We start from the raw sequence: 9,074 nt of genomic DNA on the forward strand, positions 1-9,074 counted from the left end.
TCGTGTTTTTTTCAGGCGGTGTGTCAGTGTAAAAGATTCAGCGACTTTATCTGTTTATGTATTAGGGATATGTGTATTGGGTCAAGTGGCAAAAAAAAAAAAAAAAAATAAATAAATAAATAAATAAGTAAATAAATAAATAAAATAAAATAAAATAAATAAATAAAATAAAATAATTAAAAAAAGACTCATACATATGTCATTTCAAAAGCAAAATTAGAGTAGGAGAACCAAAAGAGAAGCCAGTTTAGTAACTAAATATAAGGACTATTTAATGGTGGTAATGGATGGAGTGGGAGGAAGAGGAGTCACAGCCTTACAAGTGGAGTTAAGAGGAGAGCTTCAGGTGTTGAAGGATCTGGAGGAGAAGGAGAAGTGGATGGATACGGAAACAAAGGAGAAGGACGAGGACGAGGATGTATAGCGATTCAAGGCAACACGTGGAGCGAGAAAGAATGACGAAAGGAAAAGGAGAAAGACAAAACATTGAGCGACGAAGAGGAGGAGGAGGAGGAGGAAAAGAGAGTATAGATAAGAAGGTGGAGGAGAGAGAGAGGAAGTAGGAAAGATACTCTTAAAAGGAGGAGGAGGAGTTAGACAAGACTGAGAAGGAACTACAAATCTGTGCCAGCGATAGAGTTTACAAAAAAGAATAAGAAAGAGGAGAAAGAGGAGGAGGAGGAGGAGGAGGAGGAGGAGGTGGAGGAGGAGGAGGAGGAGGAGAATTAGGAGTTTGGACCCTTGACATGCGTGGGTGTGCAGAACAGGCGCCTGTGAAGGGAGGAGAGGGGGTGAGGAGAAAGGGAAGATGACAGGACGATCAGTAACATAAACAGAAGAAGGCAGACTCATGGTACGACGGAGAGAGAGAGAGAGAGAGAGAGAGAGAGAGAGAGAGAGAGAGAGAGAGAGAGAGAGAGAGAGAGAGAGTAGACTTTTTATAGAACACACTAACTCATTCACAAAGTTCGAAATATTAGCTGAGTAATGTTCCTAAATAATATGTGAGCCCAAGAACTTCATGCCCCTGAATGAATTTTGACGAGGGGCTGATGGCATGCGCATTGATCTGTAAGGAAGTATAGAGTCTGTTATTAAAAACAACTAACTAATATCTAGTGTAATATCACGAAATTCTGACTGATGGAACGATTTAAACTTGGTCGGATCCACCCTGTCACACACACACACACACACACACACACACACACACACATCTAGATCTTGTTAGTTCGCATGGTCAGTTCACTTATTTATTATTATTTTTTCTTTTATCAGCCATTACTTTCGTGTGTGATACATTTTTTTTTTATTTTTAATATGTGGTACACTTTTCGTTTGTTAATTTTGAATAACAACAATAATAATTAGTGATATAGTTTACTATTACCAAAGATGTGATTGACCATTTCGAAGGTCTTTGCTACCACTCAGGTATTTGTCCAGCTTGCAATTGCAATTGTAGATTATCAGTTTATGCACGAAGGATGCTGGCCAAGGCAACAAAATTTTCATATTAACATTGAGGGTGATGGTGATAAAATGCAGTGATACTCAACCTGGGTTCATGAATTTCTCCTACGAATGCTTGAAAACAATTGGGTATATGAAGAAGTGCATGGCATGGCCAGTGTGAAAAGATATTTTAGAGAGGAAATTGTGTGTTGCGTAAGAAACTGATGTAAACTGATACTGAAGTATTACAAATTTATGTATTATATTAGTGTATTATATTCAGACGCAACACTCGCCTCACGGGTTTGAGATGTAACGTTTTGTTTTATTACAATTTAAGCACTTATATAATAATTATTTAAGGTTGAGTAGCTATTTTCTCTTTAAAATGGAAACCTAATACTATTATCTATATATTTCCAGTCCTAAAACTAGAGAAAAAGAGAAGATTTTTTTTTTTTTTTTTATTATTAAGCGTCCTAAGCGCAAGGGTGCATGAGTTTTTCAAATGCTCCAGGAAGGGTGTCCGAACTTAGATAAGGTTGGCGACCACTTGACTCTAATGTATACTCGTAAGAAAATTTGGGAGCTTTCTAGTGTTTGCGATACGAAACTTGAACTTGATCCAAACACGGCAATTTTCAACACTTCTCTTTTCTGCTGTGAACGCAAAGTTGCTCAGTGTTGACTCCCGGCACCTAAACTGTTTATTTGAACAGCGAAAGGACTTGGGATTCTGAGAACGATAGTGTCGCGACTCGTGAGAAACACAAACTGTGGCTTGGGTTCAACATGATACTTGTGCTGATAGTGATAGTTTTCCGTGTATAAGTCACTCACAGAAAGAGAGAGAGAGAGAGAGAGAGAGAGAGAGAGAGAGAGAGAGAGAGAGAGAGAGAGAGAGAGAGAGAGAGAGAGAGAGAGATCCTGGTAAGTTTTTGTTTATTTACTCGTTTCTCTACTTATGCGTGATGGGTCACATTGTGCTGGGCGATCTTGAGGAGATCTGTATTTACGTGTGTGTGTGTGTGTGTGTGTGTGTGTGTGTGTGTGTGTGTGTGTCTGTGTGTGTGTGTGTGTGTGTCTGTGTGTTTACGTCTCCATCCATCTGCACACTGTTTCCCTTTTTGAACCGCTCATGAAAAAACACTCATAGGGAATAATCATAACTAATTTGGTATCTTTCTATCTCATGCACAAAAACAAGTCGGCGATTGGTACTCATTGGAAATATAAAGAAGAAAGAAGAAGCTCAAATATGTGAAAATGAAACATTAGGTGGACAGCGTCTTGTGACACCACGTGACACCACATGACACCACATGTTAGGTACCAAAACGATAAAACGCATGCAAAGCACCCTATGTGTGGAAACAGATCAACATTAGCAAAAGCGTGTCTTTTCGTGTGTTTTTCCGAGCGATTGTTACCTCGTGTAAGGAACAAAAACTCAAATATACGTGCAAAACAAGCAACATGTGAAATGAAGCAACATTAGGTGAACAGCGTCTTATTACGTGTGTTTGACATAGTGTCACAAAGCACCACCAAAACGCTAAGACGCATGCAATGTTAAAGACAGAACCTGGAATTTCAAAGTTTCTCCAGAATATGAACATCTGAGAGAGAGAGAGAGAGAGAGAGAGAGAGAGAGAGAGAGAGAGAGAGAGAGAGAGAGAGAGAGAGAGAGAGAGAGAGAGAGAGAGAGAGATGACTATGATGGTAGGATAGAAGGAGAGAAGGGAGGCTGATGGATGGATGGAGGATGGAAGAGGACGTTGCAGCCATATATAGGAGAAGGTATGGAGAGAATTAAGGTGGAGCAAGACACAAGTAATGATGGAATGATCATCAGTAAACTGCTTTTCCTTATGACTGCACGTGGCGTCTCCACACACACACACACACACACACACACACACACACACACAGAGGAGAGCAGGATGACCATCAACCACAGCAAAACTGTGGTGATGCATTTCTGTACCTCCTCTGTACCAGTGCCCCCCTCCCCGGCTCACAGTGGGCCCTCACCCCCTCCAGGTGGTCCAATGTGCCAAGCTTCTCGGAGTCACGGTGGACGACCAGCTGACCTGGAAGCAGCATATCGCCAGCACCGTGAGATCAGCTACCTACAGGCTGTACATGCTGCGCAGGACTCAGGTCGCTGGGGACGCCGACAGATGAGTTAAGGGGGGTGTACCTTACCTTCATCCTCCCCAAACTCATGTACGCCTCCCCAGCGTGGTCCTCCTCCCTCACACACACTCAACAGCTACAGCTAGAGAGTGTGCAGAAGGGGGCGTGCAGGGTCATCCTTGGCCCTGCATACACCACCTATGAAGAAGCCCTGACCACCCTGAGTCTGTCCAGAATATCCACCAGGCACCGAGAGGCTCTGGAGAAGTTTGGGAGGGGACTAATGCATCATCCGCGTCTCAGAAACATGCTGCCGCCCGACGCGCCTCGCCCTGTCCGTGCCACCAGACACCACAACAAAATAACGCCCCTGAAGGCGCCGCGCACGGACCGGTACAGACTCAGTGCGATTCCCACCATGGTGCGAGCCATCAATCGATAGTATTTCCCTCCTAGACTAGACTTACCTTTAGGATTAATGTTAAGTTTTCCCCATCCCCTATGTACATTTTCAGTTTGTCAACTGCCTAAATAATAAACCGTTTATTATTATTATTATTATTATTATTACACACACAGACACACACACACACACACACACACACACACACACACACACACACACACACACACACACACACACACACACACACACACACACACACACACACACACACACACACACACACACACACATTTCTAATCCCCATCTATCTTTCATCTGTTACGAAAAACAGTTTTTTGCTGCTTTTCTTTCACCGCATGTTACAGAAGAAAATCCTTTTGTCTTAAGTAATCTCGTAGTTGTTACTATTTTTAGTGGAGTTGAGATTAGTATATACCATCGTAAATGGATAAGGTGAACACAAGTTGTTACTATTAAGGGAGATCAGTGGGGCATAAATCAAGTTATGTAATTACTCGCCATTGTACCTTATATTGTTTTGAAAACTGAAAAAAAAATTCAATCAATTTTTTAAATCTGATAATGTATATGTTCCTAATATATATATATATATATATATATATATATATATATATATATATATATATATATATATATATATATATATATATATATATATATATATATATATATATATATATATATATTATAAATTCGAGATAAAATCTCGAATTGTTTGCAGACTAGTCGACTAACTCACGGGTGAAAACCATTATTAAAACCATGTATAGTGAATTGTTTCAGATGAAATGAACAGAAACCTTTGCATACGGTGAGCGTGGAACAATCAAACCTTCCAGCGGCGTGCGGCATTCTGGCAGGTCAGGTAAAGGTGTCTGAATGGCCCTCCTGTCTTGGGTCACGACTTCCAACACATCATTATGTTCTGGTACAATGCCATGATACAGTGTGAGGTCATGACTGATATAATCAATTCACGCTAAAATACTCTGCAGAGTGGTTAGTATTTGCACAGGTGATGAAGTAAGACAGGTCTGATAAAACGATACACTGGGTAAAACGTGTCCTTAACATGGCGGATTCTGAGTAGCTGGTCTCGCTCTCGCCTTTGTGAGCTGGATAGCTGCTAGATATGTTTCTCCTTGTTCCATAATCGCTAATAATGAAAAAAAAAAAAAGTTATATTATAATATTTGTAGCCTATCTAGATAAACTGGAATAAGGATACCTAAGAGATGGAAAATGCACAAATAGTGTGAAAATACCAGCAAAGAGAGGCTTCGATATTTCATTCCATAACTGTTGTATCATCCTGCAAGTTTTACGAGATATATTTAGCCAACATCAGGCATCATTTTGACCCGGAATGTCTTAACCAGGCTACGGCATATTACTATATACCTCTTCTTTAGATATAACAACCATTAAACAAGCCTGTCTTTCTGTTTCGGTCACAAAAGTCAATGAATCGGTCCTATATGATTAATTTTACCTAACTAACATTATCACAAGGCCTGAAAGACCAGCTGTTCATTTCAAAATTACATCAACTTCAAGCAGCGAGGGGTGAAGGTTGCTGCGGTCTCTGTGAGGACGCCTCGCTAGTGAACCGCACGACAGGCAACTCCGCTGGTCTATTTTTCAGTGGTCAAGTTTAGATTCGAGGCGCCTCGGAGGACTCAGAGAAGACACTTTTGAATTCATAGGAAGTACGTAGATAATATTTCTGTTTCTCTGTTTTAAGAAAATTTTAAAAAAGTGAAAAAAAGCACTGTTGATTGATATAAAATTTTTATATTAATATTTTCTACTTTTCATTATTTCATGTAGGACCGATTTATTAATTTTTGTGATCAAAACAGAGAGAGAGAGAGACATGATTAATGGTTGTTATATGTAAAGGAGAGGAATATAGAAATATGCCGTAGATCCGGGCCTTAAAGGGGGAAAATGCATCTTTTTTTTTTTTTATCTGATAAAGTTCCTTCCTTAAAATGAGAAATTCTATGTATGTAATTTTTTGACAAAATTTTAAATAAAAATACACACAGAGAAATCATGTTTTAAAATTCTGCAATGTTGAAAGAAATTTTTTAATCATAAAATTTTTGATATTTTTTCCAGGTTCAGACTTGGTCTGTTTTTCTAGCTCTACTGTAAGATTAATCTTTAAATCAAATTCTCTTCTTTTTCTTTTTCTTCTTCTTCTTCTTCTTCTTCTTCTTCTTCTTCTTCTTCTTCTTCTTCTTCTTCTTCTTCTTCTTTTTCCTCTAAAGTTTCTTCTACTTCTGCTAATGGTCCTTTTTCTTCTTCCCCTGATGATTTTTCTTTTTTTCTTCTTTTGATGCTTCTTCTTCCTCCTCTGATGCTGCTTCTACCTCTTCCTCTGATGCTATTTCTTCTTCTTCTGATGGCAGTGGTGCTAGTGCTTTTTCTTCCTCTGGTGGTAGTGCTGCTTCTTCTCCTTCTTCTAATGGTGGTGGTGCTTCTTCTTCTGATAGTGATGCTGCTTCTTCTTCTTTTGATGGTAGTGGTGCTTTCTCCTGATGTTGGTGTTGCTTCTTCTTCTGACGCTGGTGGTGCTTCTTCTTTCTTTGACACTGGTGGTACTTCTTCCTCTTACGGTGGTGATGCTTCTGATTTTTTTTTTTTAACGTAGGAGGGACACCGGCCAAGGGCAACAAAAATCCAATAAAAATAAAAGGCCCACTGAGATGCCGGTTCCAGAATAGGGTTCAAACCCTAATGTGCTGCAATATCGAAGGTCTCCAGCCTCGAAAGAAAACGCATAAAATGAAGATGTTAGATGAATTTGCTGAATGAATAAAAGTTACTTGATTTTTTTTTTCTGTGTGGGAGGGACACCGGCCAAGAGCAACAAAAATCCAATAAAAAAAAAAAAAAAAGGCCTACTGAGATGCCGGTTCCCGAATAGGGTCCAAACCGGCAGTCAAAAATTGAAGGATAAGTGCCTTGAAATCTAACTCTTGTAGGAATTCAAGTATTAAGAAGGTGGAAATACAGAAGCAGGCAGAAAGTTCCAGAGTTTACCAGAGAAAGGGATGAATGACTGAGAATACTGGTTAATTCTTGCATTAGAGAGGTTGACAGAATAGGGATGAGAGAAAGAAGAAAGTCTTCTGTAGCGAGGCCGCGGGAGGAGGGAAGGCATGCAGTTAGCAAGATCAGAAGAGCAATTAGCATGGAAATAGCGGCAGAAGATAGCAAGAGATGCAACACTGCGGCGATGAGAAAGAGGCCGAAGACTGTCAGTTAGAGGAGAGGAGTTGATGAGACGAAAAGATTTTGATTCCACTCTGTCTAAATGAGCGGTATGAGTGGAACCTCCCTAGACATATAAAGCATACCCCATACATGGATGGATAAGGCCCCTGTACAGAGTTAGCGTACGGAGGGGTGGGAGGTGAAAAATACTAGCGGAGACGTCTCAGAACACCTAACTTCATATAAACTGTTTTTAGCTCGAGATGAGATGTGAAATTTCTAGTTTAGATTATAAGTAAGGAAAGACCGAGGATGTTCAGTGTAGAAGAGGGGGACAGTTGAGTGTAATTGAAGAAGAGGGGATACGTGTCTGGAAGGTTGTGTCGAGTTGATAGATGGAGGAATTGAGTTTTTGAGGCATTGAACAATACTAAGTTTGCTCTGCCCCAATAAAAAATTTTAGAGCGATCAGAAGTCGGGCGTTCTGTGGCTTCCCTGCGTGAACTGTTTACTTCCTGATGGTGGTGCTGCTTCCTCTTCTTCTGATGGTGGTGGTGGTGCTGTTTCTCCTTCCTCTGATTTTTTTTTTTTTTTTATGTAGGAGGGACACTGGCCAAGGGCAACAAAAATCCAATAAAAAAAAAATGTCCACTGAAATGCCAGTCCCATAAAATAGTCAAAGCAGTAGTCCAAAACTGATGGGTAAGTGTCTTGAAACCTCCCTCTTGAAGGAATTCAAGTCATAGTAAGGTGGAAATACAGAAGCAGGCAGGGAGTTCCAGAGATTACCAGAGAAAGGGATGAATGATTGAGAATACTGGTTGACTCTTGCGTTAGAGAGGTGGACAGAATAGAGGTGAGAGAAAGAAGAAAGTCTTGTGCAGCGAGGCCGCGGGAGGAGGGGAGGCATGCAGTTAGCAAGATCAGAAGAACAGTTAGCATGAAAATAGCGGTAGAAGACAGCTAGAGATGCAACATTGCGAGAGAGAGGCTGAAGATAGTCAGTTAGAGGAGAGGAGTTGATGAGACGAAAAGCTTTTGATTCCACCCTGTCTAGAAGAACAGTATGAGTGGATCCCCCCCCAGACAGGTGAAGCATACTCCATACATGGACGGATAAGGCCATTGTACATAGTTAGCAGCTGGGGGGGTGAGAAAAACTGGCGGAGACGTCTCAGAAAACCTAACTTCATAGAAGCTGTTTTAGCTAGAGATGAGATGCGAAGTTTTCAGTTCAGATTATAAGTAAAGGACAGACCGAGGATGTTCAGTGTTCAGAGGGGACAGTTGAGTGCTATTGAAGAAGAGGGAATAGTTGTCTAGAAGGTTGTGTCGAGTTGATAGATGGTGCTGGTAGTGCTTCTTCCTTTGATGGTGGTGGTGGTGCTGTTTCTCCTTCCTCTGATGGTAGTGGTGGTGCTTCTTCCTCTGATGGTGGCAGTGGTGCTGCTTCTTCCTCTGATGGTGGTGGTGGTACTGCTATTTCTTCTTCCTGTGATGGTAGTAGTGATGCTTCTTCTTCCTCTGATGGTGATGGTGGTGCTTCTTCTTCCTCCTCAAATGGTGGTGGTGATGCTGCTGCTTCCTCTGATGGTGGTGGTGATGCTTCTTCTTCCTCTGATGGCAGTGGTGGTGCTGCTTCTTCTACTTCTGATGGTGGTGGTGCTGCTTCTTCTTCCTTTGATGGTTATGATGGTGCTGCTTCTTCCTCTGATCACGAGGCTCCGCGGCACGAACCGTGATGCTGTTTTCCACACACACACACACACACACACACACACACATATATATGTATATATATATATATATATATATATATATATATATA

Source organism: Scylla paramamosain, chromosome 4 (assembly GCF_035594125.1).
Source record: "Scylla paramamosain isolate STU-SP2022 chromosome 4, ASM3559412v1, whole genome shotgun sequence".
NCBI lineage: Eukaryota > Metazoa > Arthropoda > Malacostraca > Decapoda > Portunidae > Scylla > Scylla paramamosain.